The sequence below is a fragment of the Hylobates moloch genome, unplaced genomic scaffold (assembly GCF_009828535.3).
Source record: "Hylobates moloch isolate HMO894 unplaced genomic scaffold, HMol_V3 SCAFFOLD_10, whole genome shotgun sequence".
In the NCBI taxonomy this organism is placed as follows: domain Eukaryota; kingdom Metazoa; phylum Chordata; class Mammalia; order Primates; family Hylobatidae; genus Hylobates; species Hylobates moloch.
Genome location: NW_026652285.1, coordinates 87,418,488 through 87,439,500, shown reverse-complemented (window position 1 = coordinate 87,439,500; position 21,013 = coordinate 87,418,488).

Sequence of the window (21,013 nt, the reverse complement as noted above, 5' to 3'; positions counted from 1 at the left end):
CTGGGTGCTCTGTCTAACGAGTGACCTCATTTCACTCCACCATTTGGGCAAAATGATAGGGATTATCTAGAACTTCTTTCTTTTCTTCACATTCAGCATCCAATTACCACTGTTTCTACCCACAGAATCTTCAAATCTGGGGGACAGGCTTGCTGGGGAGAACATGGAGAATCCCCCAGTGCCCATGGGTTGCTGGGCATATTGGCCATGTTTGAACCAGCTTCCTTTCACAGAGTACTTAGCCATCACCTGGGGCTGGAAAAGGTCCTGTAGCAAATGAGGATTTCTGGCTGAGGCTACCCCCTGGTGCTATCCAAAGGCTTCTGGACTGACCCCAGCCTTTGACCACCCAATGGGTGTCAGCAACAGGCTCTTCAACTTTTCTATCCTAATTTCCTCCTTTCCTGTCCATGACCGTCATATCTCCTACCCTCTCTGTATATGCAATGTGCAGGAAATTTGATAGTTCAGGGAAGCCTGTGAGCCCTCTGTAAATCAGACACCACCTCCTCAAACCTGACTGTAAATCTGGCGCATCTGCCACCAGCCGTCTTTCCTCTCAAAAATCCCGTCTCTCTCAATAGAGAACTGTTTTTTTCTCTTTCTTCTGCTTTTTAAACCTCTGCTCCAAAAAATAAAATAAAAAATAAAAAAAGAAAGAAAAAAAAGAAAAGCCCTGACATTTCCTTGCTAATAGAAGTTACAGAACTTAGGCTGGGCATGGTGGCTCACATCTATAATTCCCACACTTTGAGAGGCCAAGGGGAGAGGTTTGCTGGAGGCCAGGTGTTTGAAACTTGCCTGTGCAAAATAACAAGATCCTGTCTCTACAAAAATAAAAATTAAAAAAAAATTAGCCAGGTGTGGTTGTGTATGCCTGTAGTCCCAGCTACTCCCGAGACTGAGGCAGAAGGATTGCTTGAGTCTGCAAGTTCGAAGCTGCAGTAAGCCACATGTGATAAATCCGCCGCACTTCAGCCTGACAGAGCGAGATTCCATCTCTTAAAAAAAAAAGTTACTGAATTTCATTGGAACTGTTTATTTCACAATTTCTTGACCATATCTTGAATTTGCCAGGGGCATGGACAAGATATCCTCCAACTCTAGACCACATATAGACCTAATATTGATATTTTCTGATATCCGCTGATTATATTATGAACTAACTGTGCTAAATAATTTACATATGTAATTTACATATGTAATGTAAATATTAATTTACATTAATATTATGAACTAACTGTGCTAAATAATTTACACATGTAATTTAATGTGACACGTATTATTATAATACAAGTAGTTTTCCCAAGATCACAGATAGGAAGTGACAGAGACACTACTCAGGACAAAACTATTTTGATTCCAAAGTCTGTATTATTAACCTATATACTTTACTCATTCTCAAAATGTGGAGTAAAATAGAAAATTAAATTTTGAGGTAGAAAATTTATTTATAAATTCTATCATTCTTAAATATAGATATATTTCATATTGAGGGAGGAGAAAGTGGCATACACATAAATAAAGGAAGTTGTAGGCTGAATAATGTCCCTGCAAAAGACATCCTCATGCTTGGAGTCTGTGGCTATTCATTATCTCATGTTGCAAAAATGAGATTTTGCAGGAATGATCAATTAAAATTTTTCAGGTGAAAACTTTATCCTGGATTATCTAGGTAGACCCTAAATGTAATCACATATAACCTTATAAGAAGGAGGCAAAGGGATATTTCACACTCAGAAGAGGAAGCAATATGATTATAGGGGGCAGAGATTGGAGTAATGCAGCCACCAGCCAAGAAATAAAGGCAGCCACTAAAAAATCAAAGGGGCAAGGAACACACTATCCCCTAGAGCACCCTAAAGTAACACATCCTACTGATAACTTGATTTCAGCCCAGTAATACTGATTTTGAACTCTTGGTCTCCAAGAATTGTGAAAAGGTACATTTCTCATGTTTTAGGCCACCAAATTTGTATAATTTGTTATAGTAGCCATTAAAATTAACACACGGGACAAATGAATGTTTATTTAGCAGAATGAATGAATAAGTGGTGAATGTATAAGAGAACAAATAAATTGTACAGTGAAGGATTCCGATCAAAAACACACACAATTTATAACTTCCAGGGTAAGCCTTACACAATTGTACATATGACACAACTGGGACTGAGTTTAAATGACTTTTATAAATCACCAGCTAATGAGAAAAGGATTTGGGAGTAGATGCCAGGCTTCCTGACTCCTAGTTATGCGCCTTTTCAACTGTAATCCACTTTCTCCTCCCTCAATACAAAATATATATATTTAAGAGTGATAAAATTCATAAGTAAATTTTCTACCTCAAAATTTAAATTTCTGTTTTACTCCACACTTATGTCCAGCTGATGTATAATTGGTGGGGAGCAGAGACCACAGTTCCTCAGCCACCACAGCTGTGAACCCCATGAGAGCAGAAAACATCTCTTTTTTTTCACATTATTTCTAGTCCCTGGCATGATGTCTGGTACCTAGTAATACTTGGTGAATATTTGATTAAATAAAGAAGAAATGAATCAAAGAAATTGAATATCAGACTCAGTAAAAATTGTGATTTAGTACATTTTTCCCCTTTTATTATGACCCTGAATGCTTGAGTCACTAAAATATTGGTAAAAATAATTTCCAAATGAGTGGGAAATATCAGCTGGTAGTATAGTTATAGATGTGTCCGTCTTCACCACGAGCTGAATATGTCCTGAGAGGAGACAATGTTTTCCCATGTTTCAGTATTTCTCCTCTCATGGGGGTATTAAACAAATCTGTATTCAGTGCAAGTAAAGCTATGTCAAGGCCCTTTTCTCTGGGACTTTTATGCTTCCGGAACTCAAACCTCACTGTGTCTTTCTGTGACTTTGTGAAAAGGCTCCAACTTGAATATAAGTGGCATTTGTATCATTTCAGCCACCATGCACCCCCCTCGCTGTATGTAATTGAGAGCTAACTCTTTCTTCCTCAGGGACGAATTACCCACGGAAGATTCATGCCTTTGGGATGTGGCATTCCCAGTTGAAAGGCTCCTGTTAATTTATAGGAGGCTATAAATCAGCAGGAAAAGAAATATTGGCCCACAACCCATGAAAGGAAAATACATCCTTCAGGACCAAATGCAAACCTGGCCACAAACTTATGGGTGATTTAAGACCCCGGGCTTACTTACCTGTCCCTGGCTGATTTAGATTCTTTGGGGCTTCTCTGCTTAGGGCAAGGGAAGGAGGGTTTTGCACGGATCAGTGACCACGAATGAGAGAGATACAAAATGTCATTCAGTTAATGATACATCACCAACCATGCTATTTCTGAAAAGAGTGATGCCATCCTTTGCATCATTTACCATGACCCTGCCAATTGGCTGTGGCCCTCGTGGGCCCTTGGGCCAAGGTTTATACTTGTAGGAGGCAGCTCATGTTCAGATACTAATTTAAAACTGACATTCTTAGCCTTGGCCAAGGTGTTTAACAGACTGCTCTTGTGGGCTGGAAGCAAGGAAAACAAACAACAACAAAAAAGACATGTCTATAACTTCTTTGAGGTGGTTGTACCCCAGATGCATACAAATGTCAAAACTCATCTAACTGAATACTTAGAATCTATATATTTTATTGTATGCGAGATTATAAGAAAGTTCCAATGGCATTGTTTCTGGGAGTGATAAATGATTATTCAATAACTAGAAACTATTTGTCAGTTTGTGATTTCTGATCAAGGCAATAAATGTTTCCCAAGCACCTGCAATTATTGGTCAAATTCTGCATTAGATGCTGGAGATAGAAAGTCCCTGTCCCCAAGTGGCTTCTGGGCCAGAGGAAGAAGCCAGGCATTTAAAGAGACAATTCTAATAGAGTCCAGTGAGTGCTATGATGAGGTACATATAGAGAGGGGATATGAGATCAGACAACCCATTTGACTTACTTGGAGGTCAAGGGTAGATTTCTAGGGCTTGAGGAAGGATAGAAGTTTTCTATTCAAAGAGAAGGACAATTGGAATAGGGAAAAGAGCTTTAACAAAGAAACATGCAGTAGTGTGAAATAACAGTTTGGGGTTTATTTAAATCATTATGAGTAGTAGTGTTGGATCAGAAAGTATGAGGTTAGAAAGGGCAGTCAATGAGACTGGAAACCTTAAAAAATGAATTTTTTCCAGATGAGAGATTGTCTCCACTGAGTTCAAGGAAAGCAGACTAGAGTGTATCCACATTTAGGTAGACATGGGAACAAGGGAATATTATTTTCTTCTGTTTTACCCATTGACATAGTGGAATAAAAAATAAGATAATGAAGGTAGCATTGTACATGGGTGAGTAGGCTGGATAGAAAATAGGAGACCTGGGTTCCAGGCCCCTCTGTTTCAGAACATTTACAGTGTGACTTTGGGCAGGCCTCTACTTCTCAAAGCCTGTTTTTCACCAGTCAGTTGGGGATAATAATAGCTACTTCACAAACTTTGAGTGAGATACAGAGATATATTGGGTAAAGCTCTTTGGATATTATAAAAGCTTTTCTTACATTTGGTTATAAAATTGATAGGAAGTGCAGGAGGAAGTTTACATGTATCGTTATTTCCAACTTTTAATTTCAACAAATCTGGCAGATGATCCCAGAAGGGAGTGAATGAAGATTAGGCTGCCTGAGTGGGGGCATGAATGTATCCAGCTAGATATTCAGAGAAGAATACTACAAATACCCAAGAGAGGAAAGAGGAGGCATCAGGAAATGTGGCTTGCTCAAGAGCAAGGACAGGGGATGTTTTGTAGACTTAATGATTTTTGTGAACTCTCTACAAGGCTCTTACAAATGCCCCCAGTGTGTAGGGATATTGGAACCATGTCACGTTTCCTGCCCCAGGGCCTTCACACAAAGTGGGAGGCAAGACTATAATTCTCTGGGCACAGTCCAGGAATGGGCATAGCTTTTGGCACCATTGAGTCATCCACAGGATATGACGAGACTTTCAGGGCCTCCCCTATGCCTGCATTGACCCGTCTTAATGCTCTGTTGAGGCACAAATTCTGTCTGTAAACGGAAGACCCCCAGCTCTCACAGGGGTCCCCCACTGCTGTTCTGTGGGAGCCATCCAGTCCCATCCAATTGATTGATTTCTCCGGATACACCAAGGGTGGTCCTGGGGGGAAGGGGGTCTTGGCAGGGTCTCCCCCCATATTCTCAGCTCATTTGCCACTGTGCCCTTGCCAAGTTTTGCTTCCCCTGCACTTCATCAGATCATTCCTCAGTCTGTCTCCTTAAGGCACATTCAGAGAATCTGAATTAAGCTTCAGTCAGTCCCTGACTTCCCTCAGAAAGCGTTGTTAGGGAACTCGCATACAAAGGCAGCCTGGGCTCAGTACCAGATTCCAATCTCCCTTTCCTCTCCTCCTCATCCTTCTCCCCATCATTCAATTAATTTAGCCTGTTTTCCTCAGTGGCCCCTACTCTCCTGGTCACTGGGCAAGTCCTTGTACATCCTGAAGAGCTATGCCAAGAATCTGCCCATCGTAGCCCTTCTTTCTTGCTCCCTGCAGCAGTGAGACTTTTGTCTAAGTATCTCTGGATCTGGAAGCAGTTTCATTTTCTGGAGAAGAGCATATCAGCTCTGGTCTGCAGCTTTTCCTATACCCCTTGGGTAATAGGGCTGCTACAAAATGCCTCCTGTCAAGTGCTCTAAGGTACCCAAAGCAAACCCTTCTCTGAGACAAAGGAGAGGATTAACTTACAGTATTGTATCCACAAGTCAGACATCAAAGTAAGTGAGTGAAAACCCTTGTTTGTTTCCACAGCCTTGTCTGAGATGTTGTTTGTAAATGTTCTCTGAAACATCAACAAGACCTTTCATAAGGTGGCTACCAGGAAGCATGGGAACTTGCCTGTCAGAAGCAACAAAAATAAACCCCTCATCTGCAGAGTTATCTCCACCCAATTGCTATCACTCTAGTCTGGGCTTTCACTGGCTCTTGCCTTGCCCACTACAGTAACAGCCCACATAGTCTCCTTGCTGCCGCTTTTATAGCCCTATAGCCCATTCTCCACTTGGCAGCTAGAGAAACTCTTTAAAAATAAAATTATGGAGCTAGAGGTCATTATCCTAAGTGAAATGACTCAGAAACAAAAAGTCAGGTACCATATGTTCTCACTTGTATGTGGGAGCTAAACAATGGGTACACATGGACGTACAGTGTGGAAGACAAGAAATTGGAGATTCCAGAAGGTGGGAGGGCAAGAGGGGGATGAAGGTTGAAAAATTACCTATATGGTACAATTTTCATTAATTGGGCGATGAGCACGTGGGAGCTAAACAATGGGTACACATGGACGTACAGTGTGGAAGACTAGACACTGGAGACTCCGGAAGGTGGGAGGGCAAGAAGGGGATGAGGGTTGAAAAAATACCTATATGGTACAGTGTTCACTAATTGGGTGATGAGTACATGGGAGCTAAACAATGGTACACATGGACGTACAGTGTCAAAGACTAGACATTGGAGACTCCAGAAGGTGGAAGGGCAAGAGGGGGATGAGGGTTGAAAAATTGCCTATATGGTACAGTGTTCACAATTTGGGTGATGAGTACGCGAAAAGCCCAGACTTCACCACAATGCAGTACATCCATGTAGCAAAATTGCACTTGAACCCCCTAAATCTATAAAAATAATAAAACATCAATCAACCAATCACATCTCATTTCTTCCTCTCTGTCCCCAATCAAAACCCATTTAGTATAAAACTCAAACTCTTTTTTTTTTTTTTTTTGAGACGGAGTCTCGCTGTGTCGCCCAGGCTGGAGTGCAGTGGCACAATCTTGGCTCACTGCAAGCTCTGCCTCCCAGGTTCACGCCATTCTCCCGCCTCAGCCTCCCGAGTAGCTGGGACTACAGGCGCCCACCACCACACCCGGCTAATTTTTTTTTGTATTTTTAGTAGAGATGGGGTTTCACCGTGTTAGCCAGGATGGTCTCGATCTCCTGACCTCGTGATCCACCCGCCTCAGCCTCCCAAAGTGCTGGGATTACAGGCATGAGCCACCGCGCCCGGCCAAAACTCAAACTCTTTATTCCCACTTCCAAAGCTCAATGGTCTTATTTCTGCCTACCCATCCCAACTTGACCTGTACCACTCTGTCTTACTCTACTTCAGCCATAACAGGACTCTCAGTGCTCAAACTGCACCTGGTCCCGTCCCCAGAGCCCTTGAAGCAGAAGATTCCCTTTGCATAGGTTCCTCTCTCTTCTGAACTTTTATATGCCAAGTTCCCTGTTGTTCAGATCTCAGATCTTCAGAGGCCTTTCTTGGCCACCTAATTTAAACTACCTGGCGTATTATATTGGGTTGAGCCAAATGACATTCCTGTTTTGTAGGTTAAACACATATTAGAAGTTTCATAAGGTTTAATCTGATAAGGTCTTTATATATATGTTTCACAACTTGAGGGTTTTTACATAGTTGTGTTGTTTATACTGTTTTTATATAAGGAGAAGCACTATGTCTGACATATAGTAAGTAAATTAAAGATAGTTGCTGATTTTATCATTGTCATCATCATCATCATCATCATCAACATTCTAAACCATGTAAGAAGATGTAGAAATAAGAACTATGTAGGAACAGAGGAAACCTCATTGTTGCACTGGTTTGGGATACAGGACAGAAGAGGTCTGAGATTAGAACTTTCATTGCTGCCCAACTTTGTGATCTTGGATCAGGCAGTATCTGTTGGAGATAACACAAGGGCTAGATTTTCAAATTAGACCCACAAGAATAAAATATTTTACCAAGTATCAAGCTTTACTAATAATGTCAAAGCTATAAGTAATCACAAGGTACAGGGAACATAGGGAGAAGCCCAGGACTGCCAATACTACACCACAGCCTTTTTCTTACCACATTAGGACTTGGTCTGATTCAGATTTAACATATGGTTCTCTAAAAGATGTACACAAGTACATTACTTGCACGAAATGAAAGCCAGCTTTTTAAACCCTGAAGTAGCTCATCTCCTGCAGTAGTTATATAGCTTACTTGACACTTTTCAAGAAGCCATTACCCACGAATCCTTAGATTCCAGGTTTGTTTACCATATACAATTCTACTACGGGGGTAAGGTTCATGCTGCTAAAAGTCTCCCAAAGATAAAGACTGCCACTAACAAATATCATTAGTGGTTTTCCCCAGAGTCTTCACAGCATGTTTACAAGGAGATTTGATCAGCCAGATTTCTTCTTCAAGGGAATTCCCAGAGAAGGGAAGGAATGCACTACAAGCCTGGATAACCCTTTTCTTCCCACTTCTTTAGGCTGCAGTTCCTTCATCTATGAAGTGAAAATCTTGCTCACTATATCTGAGGACCCAAAATGTTCTAAATTTCATTAGACCTACAACAAGGGAAACCATTTTCTGCCACTGCATATACTAGGCAGAAGCAGTAAACAGCATATAGCAGAAGAGATTCCCTACCATGGAAATTGTTAAACTCAACCCAAAAGGCACTTTCTTACTTAAAGGTTACTCAAACCGGCCATGGTGGTTCACACCTGTAATCCCAGCACTTTGGGAGGCCAAGGCAGGCAGATCACCTGAGGTCAGGAATTCAAGACAAGCCTGGTAGACATGGTGAAACCCTATTTCTACTAATGAAACAAAAATTGGTGAGGCATCATGACGGGCACCTATAACCCCAGCTACTTGGGAGGCTGAGGCAGGAGAATCACTTCAACCCTGGAGGCAGAGGTTGCAGTGAGCCGAGATCACGCCATTGTACTGCAACCTGGGCAACAAGAGTGAAACTCCATCTCAAAACAAACAAATAAAAAAGTTGCTCAGCAAGCAGAGGGTAATGAAAAGAGTATGAACTCTGGAATCAGAAGCCTGAGTACAAGCCTCAGCTCGAGAATTTAATGGCTGCAGGTCTTTGAGGAAGTTGCCCAAACTGACCAAGCTTCTGTATCCTCACCTGTTAGAGGAGAATCATGATATTTATCTCCTGAGTTCGGGCAAGTTTTAAATGAGATGATGCACGTCAATGCCCAGCACCATGACTGGCATAAAATCATTGGTAGTGATGAAGTCATTTATCCATTTATGCCACTGTATGCAATGTCTGCAGTGTACAAAAATTGAATAAAATGATGGAGTTAGGCACACCCTTGAGAGCAGTGCAGATAGATCATTAGCCACTCATGTCTCCCATTCCCACCATCTAGCGCCAACCCATTCAGACAACACAGCATTCAGAACAAATGTCCTGAGCCACAGATCTGAACCACTCTGTTGCTTAAAACTGTGCAATAGCTCTCAATCTCCTTAAAGATAAATCCTAACCTCTTCATTCCATGTATAAGGCTCTGAGTGATCATTTTCCTCTCCCAACCACCGTGATCAGTAAAGGTAGACTAAGCACTAGAATGAATAATCCCCAAATTTTATCAGCATAACACAATAAAAGTGTGTCCACTGAGAGAGGGGTGATTGCCTGGGGCGATAATTCAGAGACCTTGTTTTCTTTGGTCTTGTGGGTCCTTTGGGTTCTGAGTTCTCTTTGTCTGCCAGAATATGGGGAGAAAGGAAAAGGATCACTTATTGAAGGGTTTATGATCCAGACTTGGAAGATGGGCATATAATTTCCTGTCCTATTCTATCATCCAGAAATGAAATCAGAATTCTGCTTCACCTAATTACAAAGGAGGCAAAAAAATAGATATTGATTAGCATTCTATTATCTTTCAGTTGACACTAGAGCAATTCTAGACTCCTTCTATTTATCTGCCACACCATTCTAGTCCACATCTCTCTGTGTTTTTGCCCCTGCTGGTCTCACTGTCAATCATGTTTTAGATGAACTTCTATGCTGAAGTTCTTGTCCAAGGATGATCTTCTCTTCAAGTCTTAATTTACAAAGCCCCTTCCTTACTCAGAGAAAGAGCTAATTGCTCATTCCTCCTTAGTACATCTAAACTTTGTACTAAGCCCTCTTTAGTACTTCTAGACACTCTGTCACTCTGCTCTGATGATTTTGTTCATACGCTTGTCTCCCCTCTAGAATTCAGGCTCCTTCTCTGCAATTAGCAGAGACCTGTGCTAATTGCATCACAGCTATCCCTTCTCCTCCCCCTCTCCTCACCCCATACAGCACACACCCTGGTGCTGAGTGAGCTGCATGGTGGGGAACTGCAATAACATCCAATGTCCCCAGAGAAATAGAGCTGAGTATTAGGAGCTAAGTTTAAGATAAACCACCTGGTTTTGAAGCCTGATGCTGTTGCATAATCTTGATCAAGTTGTTTGTTCTGATTCTCAGAAAAAAGAATGTCTATAAAACCAGAAGATTATTAGCTTCCTATATCAGATGGTTGTGAAGAGTTTATTAATTAATGAATATAAAGCTCTCAACATGGTACTTGCTACACAAAAGGAATGCTAAATAAAATTCTACCTATCGCTATTATCATATCCTTCTGACCTATTTTGTGGATGGAAACAGAAAGGCTCTCCCCTGACTTTGAGAAGCCTTAAATTAGGACAGAGAAACTTGCCCTGTGGATATGTGGTCCCCAGAGAGTGACTCAGGCAGACTGAGGCCTTTGTGAGCTCCCATGGCCCTGGAAGCATTCCTTGAGTGAGGTCTGGCAAGGACAGGGAGAAGCTGACAAATTAAATGATTTAGTCTGCTCAGCAAAGTAAACGTGGCTCCAGGAAGTTAGAAGTAACTCAGAATGGAAGCTCCAAATGCCACTGGGTGGAGGAAATTTTTTTTTTTCCAAACTCAATTTGTTTTCACTTAAACTGCTCCATTTCATCAACATGGCTCTTTGGAACATTGGCTAAATTCCCTAAAAATGTCTCTCTTTTTAAATTTTTTCCTCCCTCCTTCCTAGTTCCTCAAATGCAATAAAATTAAATACTTGGAACCCAAGAGAAAGCCCCCCAAAACATCAGATCAGTATAGGTGTCCATCAGGTACGTGTTTGCAAATTGATGGCAAAGTTGGGGCTGTAAGTGTGGATGTAAAGTTGCTGTGAGCAGCACAGTGACCACAGTTAAATCATTCCCTGAAATGGCCCTGCAGTTGATAAATTGCCTTCTCTTCACAAAGACCCTTTTATCCAGGTCAGTCCTGTGTGAGGCTTTCCATGCCTCCCCATTTAAGCCTCAGGAGGAAGGAAATAGACCTTCATCTATAGAGGAACAGAAGGTTTCTCAATCAAGAGTCCAGGTTGCAACCCATTCTGCACTTACACATCTGGGAGATAGACACCCACTCCATTGCCCCACCAACATGACTGAGACAGGGGCCCAAAGCCAGAACATGCTGAGGGAGTTTCTTTCTTTATTACCTGGAATGTCTTTTAAAATATAACAATAAACAAGAGAATCCTGCTTGTACTAGCTCATGAAAAGTTTTGACATAACCTAACCCTCTCAGTCCATAACCGACTCATACCAGACCAGCTCTGATTCTTTTTGAGTATGAATCATCCCAGTTTTAAAGCCATAGTTTTCTCTTCTGCAGAGGAAATCTATGTCAACAGTAAAAGACTACAGAAAGGATATCTTCCATTTTTGTTCTGCTTCTTCACCTTTTCTTTTGTTTTTGTAAGAACTTGGCAGAGCTGATAAATTAAGCAGATTTTTCCATACAAGGGACACAAGGATTCATTATAAACTACATGCAGGAGTTAACAGGACTACAGTAGCCTAGTTTAGGAAGATAATTTCACTTAATTTCATCACTGAATTGTTAAGCATTTACTATCTATGGATATAAAAAAAAAATCTGCAAAAGAATAAGAAAATAGTAACACCACCATTTTGTAGATATTTTCCAACAACTGGCACTCTGTTGTAACTCTTACACAATCCTTCAAGATCTCTTTGTTCAGAGAAAATATAAGCTCCTAGAAGTTAGATACTTTGCTCAAGGACCTACAGATAGGACCAGGCAAAGCTATCAATCAATCAAGTTTTGGCTTATCAGATCCTAAAGCCCGTTCACACCTATAACTATGAATCTCCTCACCTTACTGTTTTTTTTTTTTTTTTTAAGACAGTATGATCTGCCTCTTGGGGCTGTTAGAAGGATTAAATGAAATATATTTTATGTGCCTATTATGTGATTGTATATGAAATTCCACCAGCATAAAGTCTAAAGCCTCAGCCTTTTGGAGAAGTTCAAAGCAAGAGGGTGAGTGGATGGATCAAGGAGAGGAGCAGACCCTTCTGTGACTTCTCCACCCATCAATATCATCCTACCCTAAACTAGGCACATAACATGGTTACTGCGCTAACATAACACAGAAGGGCTAGTGATAGGTCTTAATTCTCAGACCTCTGGGAAATGACTACTACACAGCTGCTTCTAGTAAATATTGGTTTAGATTTTATCTAGGGTCTCGCTGACCTTTGAGATCTCAGCAAAATTAGCTTCTTATCCTCCTCAACTGTGCAGCCTGTAGACATCTTCTCCAGTACTTTGGCAAATTTTCAGAAAACCCAGCACCTCTTGTTTCTTAATATTTGTTTCTAGATGGGTATCTCTGTTTTAGTCTAGAAGACTTAGCTGGAGAAAAAAATTCAACTATTGCTTTGAGTTTCTAAAAACTCCACTCACATTTGCAAGAAGAGTGAACTTCACACAATAATGGGGAGAGGGGCTTCAGGGGGAAAATAAAATCTCTATAGCCACCAACAAAACAACTATCAAAGAGCAGAACAGAACCCGTTGAGAAATCTCCTCCAGACATCTCACTATCAAGATGCTTTACAAACCCTTTATATTGCCCGGTCTCAGTCTCTCTCTATTTTGCAGACTTCTTTTCCTCCCTTCTTTTATCTCATTACTCGTCTCTTACCTATTCAAATTCAGGATCAAAAATGATAAACCATGTTCTTATCCCATCAGATGCTGAGACTGGCATCCATGATAGTCTGGCATCTATCAGCATCCATGTCTTGAAGATCTCACTTCAAAAAGATTTATGAAGCTCCACCCCCCTCTTCCGTTCTAATGGGGCATGCTAAGATCACTAGATAAATAATAGCAAAGTTGTCTATAGCTCTTAAGCTGCACCAGGCTCCGTTTTAAGTACTTTGTATTTATGAATTAATTTAATCCTCACAACAACTCCATGAAGTTATTATTATATCCCCATTTCACAGATGGGAACTGAGGTGCAGAGAGGTTAAACAACTTACTCAAGGTCACATAGATAGTGGCAGACCTGTGATTCAATCCCAAGCAGTCTGATTCATAATGCATACTATTAAATTCTATATAATCATTTGGCAGAAAGATGAACAGTCAGATATTTCTCCCTCCCGACTCACGACAACATTGAATGAATGCATTTATTCACAAAATAAATGAATGAGTAGAATTCGAAGCAAATCTTTGGGGTTTTGGAAAACGTACAAAACGTAAACAACAAAAAGTAGGCCACAAACTATTAGGGATTAAAAAAAATAGGAAGATTTAAATGGGTAATTTCAGGACAGAGGGAGGCCCCAGGGCAGGCAATCGTCAACTGCATTGAATAGGCTCCAGGAAGTTATATGCAGAGGTTAAGTTGGGTTCAGGGAAATAAGTGTTTTTAATTGGATAATCTATCTCCCATACCTCCAGGAAAACATCATGGCCACTGAGCCTGACTGCTTCCTTTGGAAAGGCCTTTGGGGGAAGATAGAGTTTGTAAAGCGATAGGAGAAGAGAACTCTCAGCTACATGAAGACTCATTTTGCTTCAAAAAAAGGGCCCCTCATCAGACCAGTAAGTTCAGGAAAGTATCCACTTCCAAGTGGTCTTTGTTTCCTATTTGGACATCATGGCAGTGCATCTACATCTGGACGACGATGTCTCTTAGAGGAATACAGTTCTCTCATCAAAATTCAGCAGACTGCATAACCGAGACTGGGGCACTGTAAAGAGTTGAGGGCCTTACAGTTCTCTCCCCCAGCTCCCCTTTCCAAACACTTTGCTCTTGTCAACACAGGAAAAGTTAAATCATTCTGTATTTCTAGACCCATTATTGAAGAAGAGTAGAAAAATAACTCTGATGATTAGGTTCTTTGACATTTTACATTGTTTAAAGATCCATCTTGAGAAATAAAGGTCTCATTATCTGAACAATTTCATCTTTTTCATCTGGCAAACTAGTATACTTTTACCTTCTTCATCCAGATTAAGTGAAAGTTTATCTCATTAAGCATAATACTTTATTTTGGGGCTCCAAAATCATCTGTACTCAGAGTTGAAATAGTAGTAACAACAATACCCCTTAATAAACATTGTATAACTACACAATGCTATTTGATTATCATAAACTTTTTTTTTGTTTGTTTGTTTGTTTTTGAGATGGAGTCTTGGTCAGTCGCCCAGGCTGGAGTACAGTGGTGCAATCTCGGCTCACTGCAGGCTCTGTCTCCCGGGTTCACACCATTCTCCTGCCTCAGCCTCCTGAGTAGCTGGGATTACAGGCACCCGCCACTACACCCAGCTAATTTTTTGTATTTTTAGTAGAGACGAGGTTTCAGCGTGTTAGCCGGGATGGTCTCGATCTCCTGACCTTGTGATCCGCCCATCTCGGTCTCCCAAAGTGCTGGGATTACAGGCATGAGCCACCGCGCCCAGCCATAAACTTTTTTTTTGAACACTTTATTGGAGTTTTAAAACAATCCTGAGGTAAATAGTATTATCCTCATTTTGCAGTTGAAGAACCTGGAATTCAAAGAAGGTCCCACATGCAGTGAGTGATGAGCAGAACCTGGGCTCCACCCAGGCCTGACTGATGCTAGAGCTTTAATTACTTCACTATTGCTCAGACTGAGAGAATGGCCACTGACATTGGTGGAGAATGCTGCAGAGCTCATCACCTTCACCACCAGACTGTCTGCTCCCTCATCCATCCTGAAGGGTCTCCAATCACCAAAAAGACTCTATTCCTCCTATGCATATCAGCAACATTGAGCCATAAACCCCCCTTATTCAAGCCACACAACAGACCACTCATGGGGAGGATGTTCCTCCTCCCACCTCCCCTGTCACTGAAGGTTGGGAGTCCGTGTTCTCCTGGCTTGTAACACCACTTCTGGGTTAGATTTCCTCACTCCTTCCATACAGTTCCCACTTACTGAAAGTTTGCTTGTGGTTCCACCTTGGGGTACTCCTCCTTAGCACTTCATCAAAAGACCTTCTGTCCTGGCCAATCCTCTAAATTCTCTGAAGATTGGCCTCTGCCTTTCCATCTTCTCCCCACCACAGGCATTGCTGTTATTGGTGATTTCGGCATTGGGTGATCCTTTCAATAACCTAGCTTTTCAGATTCCTTGCCCTCTTCATCCCCTATGGTCTCGATTTCTTCACTTTGGCCTCGATTTCTTCACTTTGGCCACATTATCCCAATTCATTGATCCCCAATATACTATTTTGTAGGCCTTCTAGGAACTTCCAGTTTACTGACTCCTTTACTTTCTCCTTACTTCTCAGGACTCCCCTGTTTCTACTTCTCTCATTATCTAGCTAAGATTTCATTGATAATCACATTAATTACTGTCTTCAAAATCTTTAATTTCTTAAGTTGTAATTATCTTATTATGAGTCATCTGTAAAACTTCAAACCTGAATAAACTCAACTTGCTATTTTCTCAACCTTGCAGTTGGGTTGCTGAGTAATTGTGGAAAGAAAAAAAAATCACTCTCAATTGGAAATGCTCTTAATTCATGGTCCTCAACCTTAACTAGGTCCTTAACAATGCCCAGGACATCTATTATGTTTCTATGGGAAGTACTTTCCCCTTCTTTGAGGCAGCATATTTCAAACTGTCTTCTTTGCTCTCAAACCTATGACTCCCACCTCTCTCCCTTAGTCTCCGTATGACCTTGACTCCACAGAAAAAAACAAAAGGCGTCAGTCAAAGCTCCCTCAACTTTGTGTCGTAAAAGTTACACACATATTTGCATCTTCACTTATCACTTCCTTCCGCGTTCCTGATAGACTGAATGTCCTTTATCTTACCAAAAACTGGATCCCATACTCTGGATCTCATCCTTTGTGACGTTCAGAAGAATGTCACTCCATTTATATCCCCTCTCTAGTGGCTACATCCCATTAGCGTGTAGAGGTAGCATGATGCTTTGTTTTGGGGCTTTAACGTCACCTACAGCCAGAATTTTAATGGTAATAACAATACTTTTTACTAAGTACTTATTTTATGGCTGCACCATGCTGTTTGATGATCACAAACTTGGGCCATCTTGGGCCTTCCTGTTTCATGTTTCCCCATCTCTCCGGTTGATCTCATGCTCTCTTGTGATGATTTCAGTGAGTTCATTTACCCAAACCTGTATCTCTATCTCAAGTCAGTTTTCTGTGCTCCAGGCTTTATTTCAATGGTCTTTTACAGACTGCACCAGGATATCTCAAAGGTACTTTATATTCAATATTTATAACATCTCCCTTCTTCTCCCCCAGCCTTTCACTAAGCCCATTTCTTTGCTCATGTATTTCAATTTCAATGAATAGTGCCATAATTTTCCCAGTTAATCAATTTAGAAAAGTAATAACATCCTTGTCCTCTTTCTTTGCCTCAGTTTTCACATGTAACAATTATTAAATTCTCTAAGTTCTGTTTCTCAACTATGTGTTGAATAAGCCTACTTATTTTTTTTTTTGAATAAGCCTACTTATGTATAACTTCAGGTTTATTCACAGGCCACCCTCTGCTCTCTCACTCCAAGTTCAAGGTATACGTTACCCTCTCCTTGGATCATTTCTCACACTCCCATCCCTTTTACATATTCTTCCATCTGTTTTCCACTCTGATATTACCTTTCCTGGCCCCAAGGCTGAGTTGGGTACCTCTTCTCTCTGAATCCATAGCATTGTGATTACCATTATCATATCAGTTACACTGTTTTTTTTTTTTAAATTTCCTGTTTACTCACCTGTTTCACTCACTGTCTAGTTCATAACTTTGTCTTGAATAACTAGACTAGCCTTTGGCACATAATAAGCGATAAATCTATATTGGTTGAAAAAATGGCCCATTTTAGGCCATAACTTTGTTTTCTATTAGTTGTACAGTGACATTCAAAATTGTATCACTCAACAAGTGTATAACTTTTAAAAGTCAGCTTCAATGAGGTTTGTTTACACACAATAAAACTTACCAAGATTAAGTGCATATTTCAATGAGTTTAGACAAATGTATGTAACCACAAGTACAATAGTAATAATATAGAGCATTTCTATCACTGCAAAAAATACCCTTGTCTCTCTCTGCAATAAATCCCTTCCCCACTCCCTCAGGCTCTTGGCAGTGAGTTATCTGTTTCTGTCACTATAGTTTTGCCTTTTCTAAAATTTCACAAAATTTTAATCATAGTGTGTAGTCTTCTGACTCTGGCTTCTTTCACTTAGAATAATGCATTCATTATGTTGTGCATATCAGTAGTTGGTTCATTTTTATTTGCAGAATAATATTCTATTGTATTAATATGCCACACTTTTCTTATCCATTCACAAATTAATGAACATTTAGGTCATTTCACTTATATTATGTTATCAGTTATTATGAATAAAGCTGCTGGGGCCATTCAAGTAAAAATCTTTGTGTGGACAGATGTTTACATTTCTCTAGGGTAACCACGTAGGACTGGAATTTCTGGATCATATTGTAAGCATTTGTTGAACTTTATAAGAAATTGCCAAACTTTTCCAAAATATTGTGCATTCCCACTAGCAACATTTGAGTTTCCAGTTGTTGCACTTCTCACCAAAACTTAAAATCATTTTTTAAAATCATAGCCGTTGTAATGGTTGTGCAGTGGCATCTCACTATGGTTTTAATTTGTATTTTCATGATGTCTAATGATGTTTAACATGTTTCCATAGGCTTATTGGTCATTTGTGTCTTCTTTTGTAAAGCGTCTGTTAAAATTTTTTGCCAATATTTATGGAGCAGTTTATCTTCTTATTGTTAAGCTGTAAAAGTTCTTACATATATATTCTAGATACAAGTCCTTTGTTAGACATACCTATTGAAAATATTTTCTCATAGTCCATAGCTTGCCCTTCAAATTTGTAAGAATATATTGTGAAGAGCAGAAATGTTTAAATTCCATGAAGTATATTTACTAATATTTACTTTCATGGTTTACACTTTTTTGTGGCTTAAGAACTTTTTTTCACTATTCCCAATAGCAAAGATTTACTCCTATAGTTTCTTCTAAATCTTGCCTGAAAATAAAGGCAATTTTTATTTTTTTACGTTTGAATTCTTGTGTTATTTCATTGCATAGGCCTTCTAGTATAATGCTGAATAGAAGTTATGAAAGCAAAGAACCATGGCCGGATGCGGTGGCTCATGCCTGTAATCCCAGCACTTTGGGAGGTCAAGGCGGGCGGATCACCTGATGTCAGGAGTTCTGGACCAGCCTGACTAACACGGTGAAAGCCCGTTTCTACTAAAAATACAAAAAATTGACCGGATATGGTGGTGCACACCTATAATCCCAGCTACTCAGGAGGCTGAGGCAGGAGAATCGCTTGAACCTGGGAGGCAGGGGTTGCAATGAGCCAAGATCGTGCCATTGCACTCCAGCTTGGGCAACAACAGCAAAACTCCGTTTCAAAAAAAACAAAAAGTAAAGAAGTAAAGAACGTTGCCTTCTTTCTAATTTTATGGAAAATGCAGTCGGTCCTTCACAATTAAATATGAGGTAACAAAATTTTTGTTTTTATTGTCACTTGCTTGCTTGCTTTTTATCAGGTTAAAATCTCCCTCTACTTCTAGGGCTCTGAGAGGTTTATATCTTAATACATATTGAGTTTCTTCAACTGCTTATTCTGCATCTATTGAGATAATCCTTTAGTTTTGGTGTTTGTTTTTTACTCTGTAAATACAGTAAATTTTGTTGTGTCATTTTGATTAATAGATAAACATTAAATTTCTGGGGTAAAACTCACTTAGTCATGCTGTAATACATTTTATATATTGTTCGATTTGATTTGCTAGTATTTATTAAATATTTTTGAATCTTTTTTATAAAGAATATTGGATGTATTTTATTTCTGGATAATGTTGCCTTGTAGAATTAATTTGAACGTGTGTTAGTTATCTATAGCTGCATAACAAATGCCCCCAAAACATAGCATCTTATAGCAACAAATACTTACTATCCTACAGTTTTTTTTTCAGTCAGAGATCCAAGAGAGCTTAGATGGATGTACTGGTCAGGGTGTCTCAAGAGGTTGTAGTCAAACTGCCCATTTATTAGTCCATTTTCACAATGCTGATAAAGACATACTCGAGACTGGGCAATTTGCCAAAGAAAGAGGTTTATTGGACTTACAGTTCCACATGGGTGGGAAGGCCTCACAATTATAGTGGAAGGCAAGGAGGAGAAAGTCACATTTTATGTGGATGGCAGCAGGCAAAAAGGGTTCTTGTGTATAGAAACTCCTGTTTTTAAAACCATCATATGTCATGAGACCCATTCACTATCTCGAGAACAGCATGGAAAAGACTCACCCTCGTGATTCAGTCATCTCCCACCAGGTCCCTTCTACAACGTGTGGGAATTATGGAAGCTACAAGATGAAATTTGGATGAGAACACAGAGCCAAACCATATCAGCCCACTAGGGATGAAGTCATCTGTGGCTGGAGAATTCATTTCCAAGCTCATTCACATGCCTGTTGGCTAAAACCACAGTTTCTTACCATGTGGGCCTCTTCATAGGTTGCCTGAGTCTTCTCATAACATCATAATTGGCTTCCCACAGAGTGATTGATGAGAAGAGATAGAGAGAGGCAGAAACAGAGGCATAGAAAGGCTTGTCTTTTATAACCTAATCTTGGAAGTGACATACCATCACATCAGCCATTTTTCCTTGGTTAGACAGACCAAACATGATGCAATGTGGGAAGAAACTACACAAAGATGTGAATACCAGTAGTTGGGGCTCATTTTCCTTAGGCCTAAAGAACTTCCTATAATATTTTTCTTTTCTTTCTTCCTTTCTTTCTTTCTTACTTTCCTTATTTATTATAGAAACAGGGTCTCACTATGTTGCCCAGTCTGATCTCAAACTCCTGGGCTCAAGTGATCTTCTCACCTTGACCTCCTAAAGTACTGGGATTATAGGCACGAACCACTGTACCCAGCCTGTCACATTACTTATAGTGTAGGTTTTCTAGTAACAAATATTCTCAGCTTTTTGTTTTGTCTAAAGATGGTTTTATTTTACCTTCAGTTTTGAAAGATAGTTTATCTGGGTATAGAATAATAAGGTTTTTTATCAGTTTATTTCACTGTTTCTATAATATTTGCTTTCAAAAATTTGATTATGATATTTTTTTATGTGGCTTTCTTTGTGTTTATCTTCTTTTGAGCTCACTGAACTTTTTAGATTGATGGGTTGATGGTTTTCATCAAACTTAAAACTTTTTCAGCCATTGCCTCTTCAGATCCCTTTCTTAGATTTCAGTCACATGAATTTTAAACTCCTTGATACTTTCCAAAACATCAATAAAGTTCTGTTCGTATTTTTCAGTCTCCTTTTCTTTCTCTGCTTCATTTTAGATAGTTTCTATTGTTATGTCTTCATTTTCACTACTATTTTTCCTGAAGCATTATAGTTCTCATCCTATGGGATTTAATTTCAGATACTATGTTTTTACAACTAGAAGTTCCATTTGCTTTTTTTTAATCTTCTATTTATCTCCTCATTATATTTATGCTTTATTTTCAATACTTGAACTTATGAAGCTTATTTACAAAAGTATGTTTAATGTCTTTGTCTGCTAATTTTATCATATTTTTAATCTCTGGATCTGTTTATGTTGGCTGATATTCACCCAGTTATGAGTCCCCATTTTCTACTTCTTTGTACATACGTATTTTTTGAGAATGTTACATTTTTAAGTAATGTATTTTTTATACTTCTTTGAAGAGTGCTACCTTTTCCTGTGGCAGGAAATTAGGCTACTTG